Source organism: Pseudophryne corroboree, unplaced genomic scaffold, assembly GCF_028390025.1.
Source record: "Pseudophryne corroboree isolate aPseCor3 unplaced genomic scaffold, aPseCor3.hap2 scaffold_1103, whole genome shotgun sequence".
Taxonomy (NCBI): domain Eukaryota; kingdom Metazoa; phylum Chordata; class Amphibia; order Anura; family Myobatrachidae; genus Pseudophryne; species Pseudophryne corroboree.
In genome coordinates, this window is record NW_026967729.1 from 110,803 (window position 1) to 131,042 (window position 20,240).

The 20,240-nt window shown below is 43.2% G+C and overlaps 1 non-coding gene and 1 pseudogene across 1 annotated transcript; one reads left to right on the forward strand and one right to left on the reverse strand.

Annotated features, from left to right (window-relative positions):
- Window positions 1-4,005: 4,005 nt before the first annotated feature.
- Window positions 4,006-4,168, forward strand: LOC134989126 (U1 spliceosomal RNA). Its single transcript, XR_010194444.1, has one exon. It is a non-coding gene; the product is annotated as a U1 spliceosomal RNA (small nuclear RNA).
- A 2,081-nt stretch (window positions 4,169-6,249) lies between these two features.
- Window positions 6,250-6,428, reverse strand: LOC134989157 (U1 spliceosomal RNA; annotated as a pseudogene).
- Window positions 6,429-20,240: the final 13,812 nt, after the last annotated feature.

Consider the following 20,240-nt stretch of genomic DNA (forward strand, 5'->3'; position numbering starts at 1 on the left):
AACCAACGAAGAAACACATTGGTACTTTCCCATGATGAGTGAGTGCTTCAGGATCTCTTGCACTTACATGTGCAGCAGAGTACTGCATTGGAAACATGCTGGGCCCATAACCCAGAGGTAGGCAGATTGAAACTATCCTCTGCTATATGCATTTTTTATTGTTAATTAAAGTAATCCAAAACTGGGATTGATATTTTTGCTCTTTTATTTTTACTTAAAGTACAATAACTTTTACCATTTTAATTTGTTTTAATAGTATATTGACAGTATTGTTTTCTTTCAAAAATCCACTTAATTTTCTTTACCCTATTATTATAATGGTAATTGACAAAAACAAACTACATTGTCACCAGAAGAGCAATACAAAATGTACAAGTGATATATTAAAATCATCTTTCCAGCTTGAATTTCAATGATGCATTGGGGCAACGATTTTGTGAGAAACATCTTCACCCTTAAATAAAGATTTTCTTAATTCCTTACCTGTGTGCTAATTAGATATCACCTTGTTTTCACATTAAACAGACTTCCACATGAGAAAACAGCAAAGATGCAGTGGCGTTAATGTTTCCTGGTGTCAACCTGTATTATTTCCGTAGATATTGAAATGAGGATGCATCTTGCTGCCTTTCCAATGAAGCAAGTTTAATTTAGTAATAGGTGAAAAACTATCCCTACAAAGATGTTAATCAGACACTTGGCTTTGTGGACACTTTTCAGAGAACAAATTAGTTAGCATAAAAATAAAGCCAGAAAATGAAGAGCTGTTTAATCACTCAATTGTATTTTTCTGCCAGCATATTTCTTTTTCTCTGCAACCCACTGCTAAATTGTGCTTCCTAGCTGTTTTTTTATAAAATCACTTAATCAAATCTAACTCTGATTACATCAGAGAAGGCCAGGTACCCTACACCATAAGATGGGGTTTGAAATTTTGACTTGTCTACTTAAAGATCACCAAAATCTGATAACAAGGTCAATTACATCCCTGGGTGGGATTGAACCACCAACCCTTTGATTACTAACAAAACACACTAACCGATTGCGCCACAGAGACACTTTGCAAACTTACATACTGACAAAGGCTAATAAGCATTCATCTAGAACGTTTCCTAGAAAAACTTTAAAAAGTCAATAATCTGGAGAGTTTTTGTAAGATGTTTCTTCCATCAACCAACGAAGAAACACATTGGTACTTTCCCATGATGAGTGAGTGCTTCAGGATCTCTTGCACTTACATGTGCAGCAGAGTACTGCATTGGAAACATGCTGGGCCCATAACCCAGAGGTAGGCAGATTGAAACTATCCTCTGCTATATGCATTTTTTATTGTTAATTAAAGTAATCCAAAACTGGGATTGATATTTTTGCTCTTTTATTTTTACTTAAAGTACAATAACTTTTACCATTTTAATTTGTTTTAATAGTATATTGACAGTATTGTTTTCTTTCAAAAATCCACTTAATTTTCTTTACCCTATTATTATAATGGTAATTGACAAAAACAAACTACATTGTCACCAGAAGAGCAATACAAAATGTACAAGTGATATATTAAAATCATCTTTCCAGCTTGAATTTCAATGATGCATTGGGGCAACGATTTTGTGAGAAACACCTTCACCCTTAAATAAAGATTTTCTTAATTCCTTACCTGTGTGCTAATTAGATATCACCTTGTTTTCACATTAAACAGACTTCCACATGCGAAAGCAGCAAGGATGCAGTGGCGTTAATGTTTCCTGGTGTCAACCTGTATTATTTCAGTAGACATTGAAATGAGGATGCATCTTGCTGCCTTTCCAATGAAGCAAGTTTAATTTAGTAATAGGTGAAAAACCATCCCTACAAAGATGTTAATCAGAGACTTGGCTTTGTGGACACTTTTCAGAGAACAAATTTGTTAGCATAAAAATAAAGCCAGAAAATGAAGAGCTGTTTAATCACTCAATTGGATTTTTTTGCCAGCATATTTCTTTTTCTCTGCAACTCACTGCTAAATTGTGCTTCCTAGCTGTTTTTATAAAATCACTAAATCAAATCTAACTCTGATTACATCAGAGAAGGCCAGGTACCCTACACCATAACAGGGGGTTTGAAATTTTGACTTGTCTACTTAAAGATCACCAAAATCTGATAACAAGGTCAATTAAGTCCCTGGGTGGGATTGAACCACCAACCTTTTGGTTAATAACCATACACACAGACTGATTGCGCCACAGCGACACTTTGCAAAAGTACATACTGACAAAGGCTAATAAGCATTCATCTAGAACGTTTCCTAGAAACATTTTAAAAAGTCAATAATGTGGAGAGTTTTTGTAAGATGTTTCTTCCATCAACCAATGAAGAAACACATTGGAACTTTCCCATGATAAGTGAGTGCTTCAGGACCTCTTGCACTTACATGTGCAGCAGAGTACTGTAATGGAAGCATGCTGGGTCCATAACCCAGAGGTAGGCAGATTGAAACTATCCTCTGCTATATGCATTTTTTTTTGTTAATTAAAGTAATCCAAAACTGGGATTGATATTTTTGCTCTTTTATTTTTACTTAAAGTACAATAACTTTTACCATTTTAATTTGTTTTAATAGTATATTGACAGTATTGTTTTCTTTCAAAAATCCAATTAATTTTCTTTACCCGATTATTAAAATGGTAATTGACAAAAACAAACTACATTGTCACCAGAAGAGCAATACAAAATGTACAAGTGATATATTAAAATCATCTTTCCAGCTTGAATTTCAATGATGCATTGGGGCAACGATTTTGTGAGAAACATCTTCACCCTTTAATAAAGATTTTCTTAATTCCTTACCTGTGTGCTAATTAGATATCACCTTGTTTTCACATTAAACAGACTTCCACATGAGAAAGCAGCAAGGATGCAGTGGCGTTAATGTTTCCTGGTGTCAACCTGTATTATTTCAGTAGATATTGAAATGAGGATGCATCTTGCTGCCTTTCCAATGAAGCAAGTTTAATTTAGTAATAGGTGAAAAACCATCCAAGAGCTGTTTAATCACTCAATTGGATTTTTTTGCCAGCATATTTCTTTTTCTCTGCAACCCACTGCTAAATTGTGCTTCCTAGCTGTTTTTATAAAATCACTGAATCAAATCTAACTCTGATTACATCAGAGAAGTCTAAATACCTAACACCATAACAGGGGGTTTGAAATTTTGACTTGTCTTCTTAAAGATCACCAAAATCTGATAACAAAGTCAATTACATCCCTGGGTGGGATTGAACCACCAACCTTTTGGTTAATAGCCATACACACTAACTGATTGCGCCACAGCGACACTTTGCAAAATTACATACTGACAAAGGCTAATAAACAATCATCTAGAACGTTTCCTAGAAAAACTTTAAAAAGTCAATAATCTGGAGTGTTTTTGTAAGATGTTTCTGCCATCAACCAATGAAGAAACACATTGGTACTTTCCCATGATGAGTGAGTGCTTCAGGATCTCTTGCACTTACATGTGCAGCAGAGTACTGCAATGGAAGCATGCTGGGCCCATAACCCAGAGGTAGAAAGATTGAAACTATCCTCTGCTATATGCATTTTTTTTGTTAATTAAAGTAATCCAAAACTGGGATTGATATTTTTGCTCTTTTATTTTTACTTAAAGTACAATAACTTTTACCATTTTAATTTGTTTTAATAGTATATTGACAGTATTGTTTTCTTTCAAAAATTCACTTAATTTTCTTTTTTGTGTGCTAATTAGATATCACCTTGTTTTCACATTAAATAGACTTCCACATGAGAAAGCAGCAAGGATGCAGTGGCGTTAATGTTTCCTGGTGGTAGTGGGGGACTGTGTTTGTGCTTTCCTCTGGTCAGCTCTGGTAAAAGTCAGATTTCTTTGTCTCAGATCTTCCTCTAGCCTTGTTCTTCTTTCGAGAGTTCCCTTGTGCTGCCTCAGTTGGATCTCCTTCACTTGACAGGGGGGTACCCGAGCAGCGACCCTCCCCAGCACTAGCCCAACTCCTACTTACCTGCCAGGTGAGATACTATGATCATGAAGGTGCTTCTCCCAGGGAAAGGCTCACCCATTGCACTCTGGGTGTGCTGCTCCTGCGATTTCCCCAAATGTGGGAAACTTGACTGCATAATTTGTGTTTCCCCTGGTCGGCTCTCGTATAATTCAGATCTCTTTGTCTCAGGTCTCTCTCCAGCCTAGTTTGCTGTCTGTTTCCACTTCTCTTTTCTTAAACCGCTCCCTTCTATGCCCTTGCGCACCTTAATTAAATCTAACTCTGATTACGTCAGAGAAGGCTAGGTACCCTACACCATAAGAGGGGGTTTGAAATTTTGACTTGTCTACTTAAAGATCACCAAAATCTGATCACAAGGTCAATTACATCACTGGGTGGGAACCTTTTGGTTAATAGCCTATGTAAGTGCAAGAGATCCTGAAGCACTCACTCATCATGGGAATGTACCAATGTGTTTCTTACAAAAATTCTCCAGATTATTGACTTTTTAAAGTTTTTCTAGGAAACGTTCTAGATGAATGCTTATTAGCCTTTGTCAGTATGTACTTTTGCAAAGTGTCGCTGTGGCGCAATCAGTTAGTGTGTATGGCTATTAACCTAAAGGTTGGTGATTCAATCCCACCCAGGGACGTAATAGACCTTGTTATCAGATTTTGGTGATCTTTAAGTAGACAAGTCAAAATTTCAAACCCCCTCTTATGGTGTAGGGTACCCGGCCTTCTCTGATGTAATCAGAATTAGATTTGATTAAGTGATTTTATAAAAAACAGCTAGGAAGCACAATTTAGCAGTGGGTTGCAGAGAAAAAGAAAAATGCTGGCAGAAAAATCCAATTGAGTGATTAAACAGCTCTTCATTTTCTGGCTTTATTTTTATGCTAACAAATTTGTTCTCTGAAAAGTGTCCACAAAGCCAAGTCTCTGATTAACACCTTTGTAGGCATGGTTTTTAACCTATTACTAAATTAAACTTGCTTCATTGGAAAGGCAGCAAGATGCATCCTCATTTCAATGTCTACTGAAATAATACAGGTTGACACCAGGAAACATTAACGCCACTGCATCCTTGCTGCTTTCTCATGTGGAAGTCTGTTTAATGTGAAAACAAGGTGATATCTAATTAGCACACAGGTAGGGAATTAAGAAAATCTTTATTTAAGGGTGAAGATGTTTCTCACAAAATCGTTACCTCAATGCATCATTGAAATTCAAGCTGAAAAGATGATTTTAATATATCACTTGTACATTTTGTATTGCTCTTCTGGTGACAATGTAGTTTGTTTTTGTCAATTACCATTTTAATAATAGGGTAAAGAAAATTAAGTGGATTTTTGAAAGAAAACAATACTGTCAATATACTATTAAAACAAATTAAAACGGTAAAAGTTATTGTACTTTAAGTAAAAATAAAAGAGCCAAAATATCAATCCCAGTTTTGGATTACTTTAATTAACAAAAAAAATGCATATAGCAGAGGACAGTTGCAATCTGCCTACCTCTGGGTTATAGGCCCAGCATGCTTCCATTGTAGTCCTTTGCTGCACATGTAAGTGCAAGAGATCCTGAAGCACTCACTCATCATGGGAAAGTACCAATGTGTTTCTTCATTGGTTGATGGAAGGAACATCTTACAAAAACTCTCCAGATTATTGACTTTTTAAAGTTTTTCTAGGAAACGTTCTAGATGAATGCTTATTAACCTTTGTCAGTATGTACTTTCGCAAAGTGTCTCTGAGGCGCAAACAGTTAGCGTGTTCAGTTGTTAACCAAAAGGTTGGTGGTTCAATCCCACCTAGGGACGTAATTGACCTCGTTATCAGATTTTGGTGATCTTTAAGTAGACAAGTAAAAATTTCAAACCACCTCTTATGGTGTAGGGTACCTGGCCTTCTCTGATGTAATCAGAGTTAGATTTGATTAAGTGATTTTATAAAAAAAACAGCCACGAAGCACAATTTAGCAGTGGGTTGCAGAGAAAAAGAAATATGCTGGCAGAAAAATCCAATTGAGTGATTAAACAGCTCTTCATTTTCTGGCTTTATTTTTATGCTAACAAATTTGTGCTCTGAAAAGTGTCCACAAAGCCAAGTATCTGATTAACACCTTTGTAGGGATGGTTTTTCACCTATTATTAAATTAAACTTGCTTCATTGGAAAGGCAGCAAGTGATGTCATCCAAGCAGTGGGTCAAAGTTGGCTTCAAACCTCGTCTGCTTATGAAAAGAGAAAAGGGGTATGCAGGGCATGGCGGCCTTTTGCGGTGCTTGGATGACCCCTAGTTCGCATTAAATAATGCAGTTGAGTTTCCCACATTTGGGGAAATCACAGGGGTCAGCATACCCAGAATGCAATGAATGAACCGCACCCTGGGAGAACAGTCTTCATGACCATGGTATCTCCTATGCAAAATAAGTATGATTTGGGATAGGGCTGGGGAGGGCCGCTGCTCAGGCACATCTCTGTCAAGTAAAGGAGATTCAACTGAGGCAGCACAAGGGAACTCTCATCTGGGGACAACAACTGCAGGGAGAACACATATTTTCAGATGAACATGGGAGGGCAGAAGGCTGCCTAATACTGAAGCACCCCCAAACAACAAACCAAATGCAACAACTAGTGCAAGCATTCCTGGGGGAAGGCCTGCAGCAGATGGATTTGCATATGGCGATGTCATCCAAGCAGTGGGTCAAAGTTGGCTTCAACCCTCGTCTGCATATGAAAAGAGAAAAGGGGCGTGCAGGGCATGGCGGCCTTTTGCGGCACTTGGATGACCCCTAGTTCGCATTAAACACCTCCACCCTCCGTCGGTGTGGGGCTCATGTTGGCTATGCCCCAGCCCCTGAAGCATTCAAGCTGATTTCTTGCAGCAGCTGGGCACTGTAACAGCTCCAGAGCTGCTCTGTAAGGCAAGTAAAAGGGTGTGGGCCCTGCAGCACTACCTGTAGTTCGCATTGTGCGAGACCCCTAGTTCGCATTAAACACCCCCACCCTCCTTCGGTGTGGGGCTCATGTTGGCCATGCCCCAGCCCCTGAAGCATTCACGCTGATTTCTTGCAGCAGCTGGGCACTGTAACAGCTCAAGAGCTGCTCTGTAAGGCAAGTAAAAGGGTGTGGGCCCTGCAGCACTACCTGTAGTTTGCATTGTGCATTGGAAGGCACAAAGTAAGCAGACAGGAGGAGAAGTCAGGATAGTGCACAAGGGTATAGACGGGAGGGGCTCAAGAAAAAAGAAGTGGAAACAGACAGCAAACTAGGCTTCCAATGCACAATGCAAACTACAGGTAGTGCTGCAGGGCCCACACCCTTTTACTTGCCTTACAGAGCAGCTCTGGAGCTGTTTAATCACTCAATTGGATTTTTCTGCCAGCATAATTTTTCTCTTACGTCCTAGAGGATGCTGGGGACTCCGTAAGGACCATGGGGGATAGACGGGCTCCGCAGGAGACATGGGCACTTAAAGAAAGACTTTAGATCTGGGTGTGCACTGGCTCCTCCCTCTATGCCCCTCCTCCAGACCTCAGTTTACTACTGTGCCCAGAGGAGACTGGGTGCTTTTCAGGGAGCTCTCCTGAGTTTCCTGACAGAAAGTATATTTGTTAGATTTTTTTATTTTCAGGGAGCCTGCTGGCAACAGACTCCCTGCATCGAGGGGCGGAGGGGAGAGATGCACACCTACTTCTGTGAGTTGATAGGCTCTGCTTCTTAGGCTACTGTACAGCATTAGCTCCAGAGGGATCGGTACGCAGGTCTCACCCTCGCCGTCCGTCCCAGAGCCGCGCCGCCGTCCCCCTCGCAGAGCCGGAAGATAGAAGCCGGGTGAGTATGAGAAGAAAAGAAGACTTCAGAGGCGGCGGAAGACTTCATGATCTTCACTGAGGTAACGCACAGCAGTAAAGCTGTGCTCAATTGCTCCCATACACCTCACACACGGCAGTCAGTGTAAGGGTGAAGGGCTCAGGGGGGACGCCCTGGGCAGCAATATAGACCTCTCTTTGGCAAAATAAATATATATGCAGCTAGGCACTGTATATATATATATAAGAGCCCCCGCCATTTTTTTACTATATTTGAGCGGGACAGAAGCCCGTCGCTGAGGGGGTGGGGCTTCTCCCTCAGCACTCACCAGCACCATTTTCTCCACAGCACCGCTGAGGGGAAGCTCCACGGACTCTCCCCTGCTTATACCACGGTAGAAAGAGGGTCTTAAAGAAGAGGGGGGCACATAATTAGGCGCATATATATATGGAAATACAGCGCTACTGGGTAAACATAAAATTATTGTGTTTTTTTCCTGGGTCATATAGCGCTGGGGTGTGTGCTGGCATACTCTCTCTCTCTGTCTCTCCAAAGGGCCTTGTTGGGGAACTGTCCTCAGATAAGAGGATTCCCTGAGTGTATGGTGTGTCGGTACACGTGTGTCGACATGTCTGAGGTAGAAGGCTCTCCTAGAGAGGAGCAGGAGCAAATTAATGTGGTGTCTCCATCGACAACGCCGACACCTGACTGAATGGATATGTGAAATGTTTTAAGTGCTAATGTAAACTTATTACACAAGAGATTAGACAAAGCTGAAGCTAGGGAACAGTCAGGGAGTCAACCCATGCCTGTCCCTATGTCGCAGGGACCTTCGGGGTCTCAAAAGCGCCCACTATCCCAAATAGTTGACACAGATACCGACACGGATTCTGACTCCAGTGTCGACTACGATGATGCAAAGTTACAGCCAAAATTGGCTAAATGTATTCGATATATGATTATTGCAATAAAAGATGTTTTGCACATCACAGAGTCCCCTGTCCCTGACACGAGGGTACACATGTATAAGGGAAAGAAACCTGAGATAACCTTTCCCCCCTCACATGAGTTGAACGAATTATGTGAAAAAGCTTGAGAATCTCCAGACAAAAAGCTGCAGATTCCCAAAAGGATTCTTATGGCGTATCCTTTCCCGCCAATGGACAGGATACGGTGGGAATCCTCCCCTAGGGTGGATAAAGCATTGACACGCTTATCCAAAAAGGTAGCGCTGCCATCCCAGGATACGGCTACCATCAGGGACCATGCTGACCGCAAGCAGGAGGTTACCCTAAAGTCCATTTACACACATTCTGGTACCTTACTCAGACCGGCAATTGCGTCGGCCGGGGTTGTAGCGCGGTGGCAGCATGGACAGATACCTTATCAGCAGAGATTGAGACCCTAGATAAGGATGCTATGTTATTGACCATAGGGCATATAAAAGATGCTGTCCTATATATGAGAGATGCTCAAAGTGACATTAGTCTACTGGGTTCTAGAATAAACGCTATGTCGATTTCTGATAGACGAGTCCTATGGACCCGGCAATGGACAGGTGATGCCGACTCAAAAAGGCATATGGAGGTTTTACCTTACAGGGGTGAGGAATTGTTTGGGGAAGGTCTCTCGGACCTAGTCTCCACAGCTACAGCTGGTAAATCAAATTTTTTGCCTTATATTCCCTCACAGCCTAAGAAAGCACCACATTATCAAATGCAGTCCTTTCGATCACAGAGAAACAAGAAAGTACGAGGTGTGTCCTTTCTTGCCAGAGGTAAGGGCAGAGGGAAGAAGCTGCACAACACAGCTAGTTCCCAGGAACAGAAGTCCTCCCCGGCCTCTACAAAATCCACCGCATGACGCTGGGGCTCCGCTAAAGGAGTCCGCCCAGTTGGGGGCACGTCTTCGAGTTTTCAGCCACATCTGGGTTCATTCGCAGGTGGATCCCTAGGCAATAGAAATTGTTTCTCAGGGTTACAAGCTTAAATTCGAAGAGGTGCCTCCTCGCCGGTTTTTCAAATCGGCCCTACCATTTTCTCCCCAGGAAAGGGAGATAGTGTTAAATGCAATTCACAAATTGTATCTTCAACAGGTGGTGGTCAAGGTTCCCCTGCTTCAACAAGGAAAGGGAAATTATTCGACCCTGTTTGTAGTCCCAAAACCGGACGGTTTGGTCAGACCCATATTAAATTTAAAATCCCTGAACCTATACTTGAAAAGGTTCAAGTTCAAGATGGAATCGCTAAGAGCGGTCATCGCCAGCCTAGAAGGGGGGGATTTTATGATATCTCTGGACATAAAGGATGCATACCTTCATGTACTCATTTATCCACCTCATCAGGCGTACCTAAGATTTGCGGTACAGTATTGTCATTACCAATTTCAGACGTTGCCGTTTGGTCTCTCCAGAATTTTCTCCGAGAATTTTCACCAAGGTAATGACGGAAATTATGGTGCTCCTGCGAAAGCAAGGTGTCACAATTATCCCGTACTTGAACGATCTCCTCATAAAAGCGAGATCAAGAGAGCAGTTGCTGAACAGCGTATAACTTTCACTGAAGGTGTTACAGCAACACGGCTGGATTCTCAATATCCCGAAGTCGCAGTTGGTTCCTACGACTCGTCTGACTTTGCTTGGGCATTATTCTGGATACGGACCAGAAAAGGGTTTATCTTCCGATAGAAAAGGCCCAGGAACTCATGACTCTGGTCAGGAACCTATTGAAACCAAAACAGGTGTCAGTGCATCACTGCACTCGAGTCCTGGGAATGATGGTGGCATCATACGAGGCCATTCCCTTCGGCAGGTTCCATGCGAGGATCTTGCAATGGGACCTACTGGACAAGTGGTCCAGGTCACATCTACAGATTCATCAGTTGATCACCCTGTCCCCCAGGGCCAGGGTATCTCTCCTGTGGTGGCTGCAGAGTGCTCACCTTCCAGAGGGCCGCAGGTTCGGCATTCAGGACTGGATCCTGGTGACCACGAACGCGAGCCTCCGAGGTTGGGGAGCAGCCACACAGGGAAGAAATTTCCAAGGTCTTTGGTCAAGTCAGGAGACTTGTCTTCACATCAACATCCTGGAGCAAAGGGCCATATACAACGCCCTATGTCAAGCGGAGACCTTACTTCGCGATCAACCAGTTCTGATCCAGTCAGACAACGTCACCGCAGTAGTTCATGTAAACCGCCAAGGCGGCACAAGGAGCAGAGTGGCGATGGCGGAAGCCACCAGAATTCTTCGCTGGGCGGAGAATCATGTAAGCTGTCAAAGTCAGAAAAATATCACGATGCACACTGCCATATTTGCACCTCATATGTGTCCCTGCTGCGCATGCGTGCGCTCTCCCGTGCGTGCGCATACTCGCTGTTGCGGGCACCCGCAGGCGCACGGTATGCGCATTTACGGTAGAGATTGTGTGCGTCTAGCGGGCGACTCTTTCGTTACATATTTTCACCATATAATGCATTTTGTAGATTATGGTCCCTTTGATAGATTCTGAAAGTTTAGTTAATGTAGTATGTTCCTGGACAGAGAGATCCCTCATTGTTTGATACGAAGGGTCAGACAGGAGTAATACAGTGGTGTTTAGTATCCATCGGAAGAGTATTTAATTAGCAATATTCCGGTGTTGGTTTGAAGCGGATCAATCGCTCGTGCGAATAGTTATGGACATAAGAAGTTTATGAACATTTACTGTATTTGCACTTACTTATCCATGCGGCGGGAAACCCAGTTTCCCTCCCACCTGAGCTGTTGGAAATAGTCACAGCCCACCTGTATGAATCAACCTATGACCTTTTGTTATAATGCGAAGACGAATTCCTGTGTCCAATGAACAATGAGATTGTAGGGACCATTGAATTGTATTGTGTGTGGGGCATAAATAGACAGGCCGATCACATCCAGCACTCACTCTTCATCGGTTATCATTGCTGAAAATCGGGAGCTGGATGTCCAGAGGCGCATGCGATCGTTTCCTTTGTGCGTAAGTTTTCTCCGTAATCATATTGTCTTTTCTTGTTATTATGGGCCATATCTTTCTCTCTCTCTCTTCTCTTTCTCTCATTTTCTCTTAAACGTACTTGTATTGTATTTACTGTGTAGTTACCTGGTTAGTTAGTCTATGTTATATTGTAGTGTATGACTTGTATTGTATTAATTCTTTTGCAAGTATAACATTCATAATATATATATTAGGCGTTGGACCCTAAGCACGGTATTTGTGTATTTCTTATAGTGTTAAGTATTCTCAGAGCGTCGGTGACGCTCGAACAGCTTTTGAGTTAATAAGGTTATACAGTGTTGCATTTACACCCTATCTCTACACTAAGGTTTTACAGCAAATTACATTGTTTGTGGTTTAGACATAAAGGTTTAACATTGTGAGCGTCGGCGCCGCTCGTGATCTCCTCGTGGTCTCGAGCGTCCGCTACGCTGATAGCGTAGCATTACGGTAGTCGCTCACCTATAAGTGTGCCCGATACCAACAGCGTATTCTCGTGAGCGTCTGTATCGCTCGAGCAGCCCGCTCCCGATACAGCGTCCGTTACGCTATAGCGAACCATTACGTTAGTCAGCAGCCAATAGCGTGCCTGCCTGTGATCTCTTGGCCGTGAGCGAACGTGACGCTTGAGCGTCTCGACCACGGCTAAGCGATTGTTACGCAACGAGCGTACCCTTACGGTACTCCATACGCAAATAGCGTACAGTGTTCTTAGACCTCACAAAGGGTTTTAAATAAGATAAATATTTAGCTTTATCAATTGGCGGCTCGTCCTGTCCTTCACATATCTCTGCTAGGTAATTTCAGCAGACATTATCCATCAGCAAAGGGCGGGAGATCATATTCTTCGCAGTGCTGACGGGATAAGCGTCTGTTTCGCTTAGTAAAGGGTGCTGAAGGAATCCGGGAACCGGAGGTAAGAACAACACACTAGTGTCTTTTAAAACTGTTTATTTCTATCTTGCGTACGCACACACGCATATCTGCATTTCTTTTTCATTCTTGTATTTTCATATATCACTCTCCTGTTTGCCATTTTATAATTGATAAAACGTGCTAAGAGAGATTTGTCGCTATTTCATAGTTAAAGTGTAAAAGTAATGCGTTAAGGGATAAAGTGTAAAGCACACACGCAGCTCTACCTATGGTAAAAGGAGAGATTGGTGTGTTGCACGGTAGACGATCGAGGATCATCTACATTGATAAAACGTGTTAGTTGTGTTACGGTGGACATTGGTTTTGTATACACGTGTCTCTAACAAAAGGCTGAGACTCGCGTACGCAAAGGCCGACGCACGCAGCGTAAATTACGCAACGGAGCGTCTGGGTACGCCCACGTAACTCAAATCACACGATAGTGTTGATTTTTAAATAGCACAATAAGCGATAAATAGCGCAATAAGCGATAAATAGCGCAACAGGCGATAAATAGCGCAACAAGCGATAAATAGCGCAACAGGCGATAAATAGCGCAAATCTATTTTAAATCCGAAATTTAAATTAACAGATCCTTCTCCAAATTTACAACACATCTGGTCTAAAGAAAAATTTCTGCGCAGAAATAGAAATAGAAACAAAAGTGTGTATGTGGTGAGTGAGTGTTTGTTTTTACAATTTTGGGGATTGAACCACAGAAATCATCGAGTTCTCGTGAAGTACATACGTGTAAGTGACATACGTGGTGGCTAGGGAGGCATCTCTGGTTAAACATAAAATTTGAGCATTAGAGTGTAGCAGACCAGGAGGTCATACTGTAACAGACCAGGAGGTCAGACCAGGAGGTCGCATAACAGACCAGGAGGTCCAAGTACAGCAGACAAGGAAGTCCGCTATAGAGACAAGGCACAACACCAAGAAGGGTTGGTGCGACACCCATATAGGCCATAAAAAGCTCAGGCTGAAGGAATTCGCAGCTGCTGAATGTCGATTCCACTGGTCGCTCCGTACATAAGATTAGTTGCTTATGTGCTGAACGATTGTACCGCACGTAATTGTGTGCATTAAGTTAGTCTGACCAGTACCATTTGTGTACAAACCCGGTCATAAAACTATTTGTATATTCTGACGTGATTTGTGTAATTTTTTATTTTCTGAAGGGAAGTTCGCTGGTCACTCAGGAATTGTCCAACAACCAATAGTTACTGGAAAGAGTAAGTGTTCTTCGGATATCTCTCGCATGTTCCAGTAAATAGAGGTTCATAGGGGCCCTGGGTCGAGTACGCCAGCACTATATCAGTGTGTGGGCGTATTGGTCGGCGTGGACGAGTGAGTGAGGTGCTCGGTAAACTTCACCGTCAACCTATCTTTTAATATTTTGGTTTTTTGTAAGGGTTCGCTGAAGACCCTGAGATAAAGGTCAGAGGTAGAGCAAGCAACACCTGCAAATTATGGGGGCCAGCTGTTCAGGAAGGGGGCGATCAACCTCGGTTCGGGTTGATTCAGTAAACCGACAAGTCGGGTCGGCAAGGTATGTAATGTGTGAAAAATATGGTTTACATACAGAAATTTTATGTGATGAATGGGAGAGAATGACAGTACATGACGGGGAGAAATTCCCAAGAGTAGGTAGCTTCAGCCCAGAAGTGTTAATGAATTTAAGGAGGAGGATATGTCTCATTAAATCAACAAAGAGACGAATCCAACATTATGATTATTTGCAGCTATGGCAACAGGAGGGTGAAATACAGAGAGGATTGGCTCTGGCGGCGGGATCTGGCCCTATCAGGAAACTGATAGCCATGGCCCCGCCGCCACCATACATATCAGGAGAGAAATTGGTTGCGGAGAATGACGCATCAGGGGGTAACAAACAGGCACTTAGCAACTGTATAAATGTTAAGGATAATGTTAATAAGTTAACCAATGCAAGTATTAACCCGTGCAAGTTGTACCCTGTTTTGAACTTTCCCCAGGAGTGTGATCAAGAGGACGAATCGGCAACAATATCGGCGCTCTCTCTAGCAGCCACTATATCAGAAACGACAGTAGGCACGGCCCAGCCCATAAGATTAGTAACAAAGCCCCCTAGCGGAGGGACAGGTGAGGTCGTATCAACGGGTAAGTACGGCACCTTACACTATGCTGAAACCATTTCACCACAGGCTGTAGAATCTACACAGAATGATGTTAGTAGACTTAATCCTGTTAGGGTAATAGCTGTTCCAAATGGGAAAACTGACACATCAGGAGTCACTCCTATCAGGAACATTGCCATGTATAGCCCATTTTCCAGAATGGAATTAAGGACCATAGTGTCTGAATTCCCTGACCCCAGAAAAGACTTAGTTGCTAGCCAAAAATACATCAGAGACCTAGGAAACACTTTAGAGCCCAATAACAAAGACTGGCAGATATTGCTGAGGGCATGTTTACCCTCCAATGTCGACTCAGCTCAATTTTTAGCTGACTGTGGATTGGATCTGGATGTACCTCTTACAGATGTGTACAACAAAGATAACGTAAAAAGAATACATTTACAGTTAAAGGAGTATTTCCCAGCTGTAGCCAAATGGAATAGAATTTTTTCCATTAAACAAAAAGAGACAGAAACAGCTGCTGATTATTTTCACCGGGCATTATTAGAAATGGCAAAGTACACTGGCATAGAGGACATTAGGACCAATGCAAACCATCAAGAAGTAGCAGTATCTGTGCTAATGGATGGTTTAAAAGAAGCATTAAAGACAAGGGTACAGACCACGCAACCATGTTGGCGAGGTCTGTCAGTGGCTACTTTGAGAGAGGCTGCTATTGATCACGACCGGAATATCACCAGACACAGGGAGTCGCAAGGTGATAAGTTAATGTCAGTAAGTATACAGGCCCTGACCACAAAACAGCCTGTGTTTATATCACCAAACCCTGTGGGTAAGTCAAATGTGGTAACATGTTATTTTTGTCATAAACAGGGACACATAGCACGAGACTGTAGAGCGAAAAATTCGCAAAGATCTTACCAACCCCCTAGACAACGACACGACACACGACATTGGGAGCAAGGTCCGCAGAGACGGAGTTATGAGCCACATGCAGGAGAAACAAAAAGATACCCCCCGAACAGAGACTGGCAAACTCCTGGCAGTTCCCATTTAACCCCTTCACAAGTAGTTGCTGCCAGCGGGATTCAGGGAGGTCACCATACCCAATAGGGGTGTGGCCATACCTGTAATCTGCAGCCAGTAAAATTGATTGCAAGCCTTGGGAGTGAACCTTAAATTGCAATCAATGTAGCTGGTAAATCATTAAACTTTCTTGTAGACACAGGGGCGGCCAAATCAGTGATAAATTCGACAGTGGGCATGAGAACCACTGGTAAGACAATTCCAGCCATAGGGGTAACGGGAGTAGTCCAGCATTACCCTGTTAGCAAACCAGCCGAGATTACAGTAGGGCCTTTACATACCAAGCATTCCTTTTTGCTGGCTGCATCGGCACCGACTAATCTCCTGGGAAGAGACTTATTGTGTAAAATGGGGTGCGTCATTTATTGTACTCCTGAAGGTGTATTCTTGGACATACCTGAGAATCACGCTCAGGAAGTGCGAGACATGTTAGACTCCCCATCAAAATTAATGTCACATACCATTATGACAAATAGGACTCCATCCCAAGTAGAAGAAATGACATCCCAGATACCAGAGTCACTTTGGACTAAAGATGGACAGGACACTGGATTAATGGCAAACGTAGCTCCAGTAGTTGTACAAGTAAAAGATGGTAGGATAGCTCCAAAAATCCCACAGTACCCTCTGAAGCCAGAGGTGGAGTTAGGAGTGTATCCCGTAATAGAGCGCTTGCTACAACAGGGTATTCTGGTAAGAACGTCCAGCACTGCCAATAGTCCCATCTTCCCTGTGAAAAAGAGTGGGGGGAGGGGTTACCGGCTAGTGCAGGATCTAAGGGGGATCAACAAAATAGTTGAGAGTCAGTTCCCCGTAGTGCCAAATCCAGCTGTCATCCTTATGCAAATCCCTCCCACTGCGAAATTTTTCACTGTTATTGACCTCTGCTCCGCTTTCTTTTCGGTACCTCTGCACCCTGACAGCCAATATTTGTTTGCATTCACATACAGAGGAGTCCAATACACATGGACTCGATTACCACAAGGTTTCATAGACAGTCCAAGTATATTTTCCCAGGCTTTGCATGATTGTTTACAGTCTTTCCAACCAGAGAGTGGATCAGTATTAATACAGTACGTGGATGATCTACTACTGTGTTCTGATTCATTGGAAGCATCCCTGAAGGATACGAAACAGCTCCTGTTTCATCTTTCAGACACAGGACACAAGGTTTCCAAAGACAAGTTGCAATTATGCCAAACTAAGGTAAAATATTTGGGACACTGTCTAACACAAGGACTGAGACACCTGACCACTGATAGAATTCAAGCAATTAGAGACATGACTCTGCCAAAAACCCAGCAACAGATCAGAACATTTTTAGGAATGTGTGGGTATTGCCGTAACTGGATCCCAGGGTTTTCCATTCTAGCGTTACCTCTGCAGGAGATGGTCTCCTCAAACAAACCTGATCGGATTTCGCATACAGACGAGTCCGAGATGGCATTTGAGAGACTTAAACAGTGCCTAACGCAGGCACCAGCATTAGGTATGCCAGACTATGGGAAACCCTTTGAGCTGTACGGAACAGAAAGTGCTGGTTGCGCGGCAGGCGTCTTAACCCAAAAGCACGGTGATGCCAGCAGGCCAGTAGCATACTACAGCGCTCAGCTAGACACGGTAGCGCGATCCCTCCCCACATGCTTGCGAAGCGTCGCTGCGATAGCATTGCTAGTAACGAAAAGCGAAGATGTAGTGCTAGGTCACAACCTCACAATTCATACACCACATGCAGTGTCAGCCTTGCTAAATTCTGCCCAAACCAGGCACGTCTCATCAGCGCGGTTTACAAGATGGGAATTGGCACTAATGGCCCCCGTAAACATCACCATAAGGAGATGCAGTGCATTAAATCCTGCAACATATCTCCCAGGTGTGCCTGGACAGGCACAAAGGGTGGAGGATGAGAGTGGTGGGGAAGGAGAATTTAACACACAGGAGGACACACATGATTGTATGGAATATTTGACCCAAAATTTTACCGCAAGGCCTGACATCAGTGACAACCCGCTGAAAAATGTAGATCTAACTTTCTACATGGACGGTAGTTGTCACAGACAGTCAGACTCGGGAGACTTGTGTACTGGATACGCAGTCGTAGATGACCAAGGCACCATAGAAGCGGAACCGCTAGGCCCACCTCACTCAGCCCAGGTTGCTGAACTGGTCGCCCTAACCAGAGCATGTGAATTGGCTAAGGGCAAATCAGCCAATATCTACACCGACTCTAGATACGCATTCGGGGTAGTCCATGATTTCGGAGCCCTATGGCGCCTCAGAAATTTCATGACGGCAGCTGGTACACCGGTAGCGCATGCAGCTCACATCAAAAGGCTTCTAACAGCGATACAGGAACCCGACAGAGTGGCTGTTATCAAGTGTAAAGCACACACATATAGCCAGGACCCAGTATCACTTGGTAACAGCCGAGCAGACGAAGCAGCTAAGTTAGCAGCTGGTACCCCCAGACAGACAGACACCACACAACTGATGGTATTTAATACCATCAACACACAGAAGTTGTGTGAAATGCAAAATTTGTGTTCCACACAGGAAAAGGCAGTCTGGAAGGCGAAGGGATATGGCCAGGAGTCCTCAGGACTCTGGACGGATGGACAAGGTAAACCGGTGGCCCCCAGAGCATATCTTCCATGTTTAGCTGAGGCAGCTCACGGGCTGACTCATCTGGGCAAGGAAGGAAAGTGCAAGTTGGTAAGAGCATATTGGTGCGCCCCAGGATTTTCATCTCATGCAAGTAAGAGAGCAATGTCATGCCTTACCTGTTTGAGAAAGAATATCGGAAAGGCAATACCAACAGAACCATCTCATATCCCACCTGCAGGCGGTCCTTTCCAGGCAATACAGATTGACTTCATTCAATTACCCCCTTGTCGAAATTTGAAATATGTACTTGTTTGTATAGATGTGTTCTCAAATTGGGTTGAAGCATTCCCGGCGGCCACAAATACCGCTATGTTTACTGCTAAGAAAATTGTGCAGGAATTTGTATGTAGATATGGTATCCCTAGAATTATCGAAAGTGATAGGGGTACCCATTTTACAGGTGATGTCTTTCAAGGAATGTGTAAGTTGATGGGAATTGATAGCAAGCTGCACACTCCATACCGTCCACAGGCGAGTGCGAAGGTGGAAAGAGTGAATAGCACTATTAAAAATAATTTGAGCAAAGTTATGGCAGAAACAGGATTGACATGGCAAGAAGCTTTACCCATTGTACTGTACAGCATCAGAACCACTCCCAGGTCCCCTCTTAATCTGTCCCCTTTTGAAATCTTGTTTGGTCGACAACCGCATGTTATGATTAACCCTCAGGATGATTTGAAGTGTAACAATGAAGTGACTGTAAAGTACCTGGTTAATATGAGTAAACAGCTAAGGAATCAAAATAATAATTTGAAGTTGGTGATTCCTGATTTACCAGATAGTAATTGTCATGACATTGAACCTGGGGAGTATGTAATGATACGAAATTTTCTACGCTCAGGTTGCCTTATTGACAGATGGGAAGGACCATACCAAGTCTTATTGACTAGCACTACAGCATTGAAAGTTGCCGAGAGAGAGACTTGGGTTCATTCGTCCCATTGTAAGAAGGTTGCTGATCCAGAGAGGTCCCGTGATAAGGAACAGACGGTAGAGGACGTTGTATCACTGGAGTGTCTGTTCCAGGAGGACTGAGGCGGCACCTGAGCATTGAAAATCACAAGATCAAAAGCAGTTGTCGATTCCCTGTTCCCTTTTATTGTTTTTCTCCAACTTCCCATCCCCTCTCCCTCAAATTATTTTCCCCCCCTTCTCATTCTTCTTCGTTTCCTCCTATAAGATGGACTTGCCCCAAGAGACTGTGATCCGGATTTTCCTGTTGACCATGATGTTGACCAGAGCAGTCTGTTCCGGCGAGAGTACCATGGAGGTCGAGAGAGGTTCTGGAATGGGTTCTGATGACAGAGATGGAGGCGTAGTTTTCCGAGAACAACATAATCAACAAGCAAAGGCGAGTATCAGAAAACGATCCGATAGCATTGACAATAGAAGGAATTGTGAAGGATTGTTAGCTGAAGAAAACTGTATCTGTAGGCTCTGTGACAACGTAGTCGAGGATGGGTGCATTAAGAAATGCCAATCCAGTTTTAATATCCACATGGACCGGCATCCCTTGAGTGACTATCACTCCTTAGTGGGTAGCGTGTTAAATCAAACAGATTGTTGGGTATGCTCTCAAGTACCTCAAGGTCATAGCAAATCAGGACTAGTACCATTTCCTTTAACGATAGGGGAGG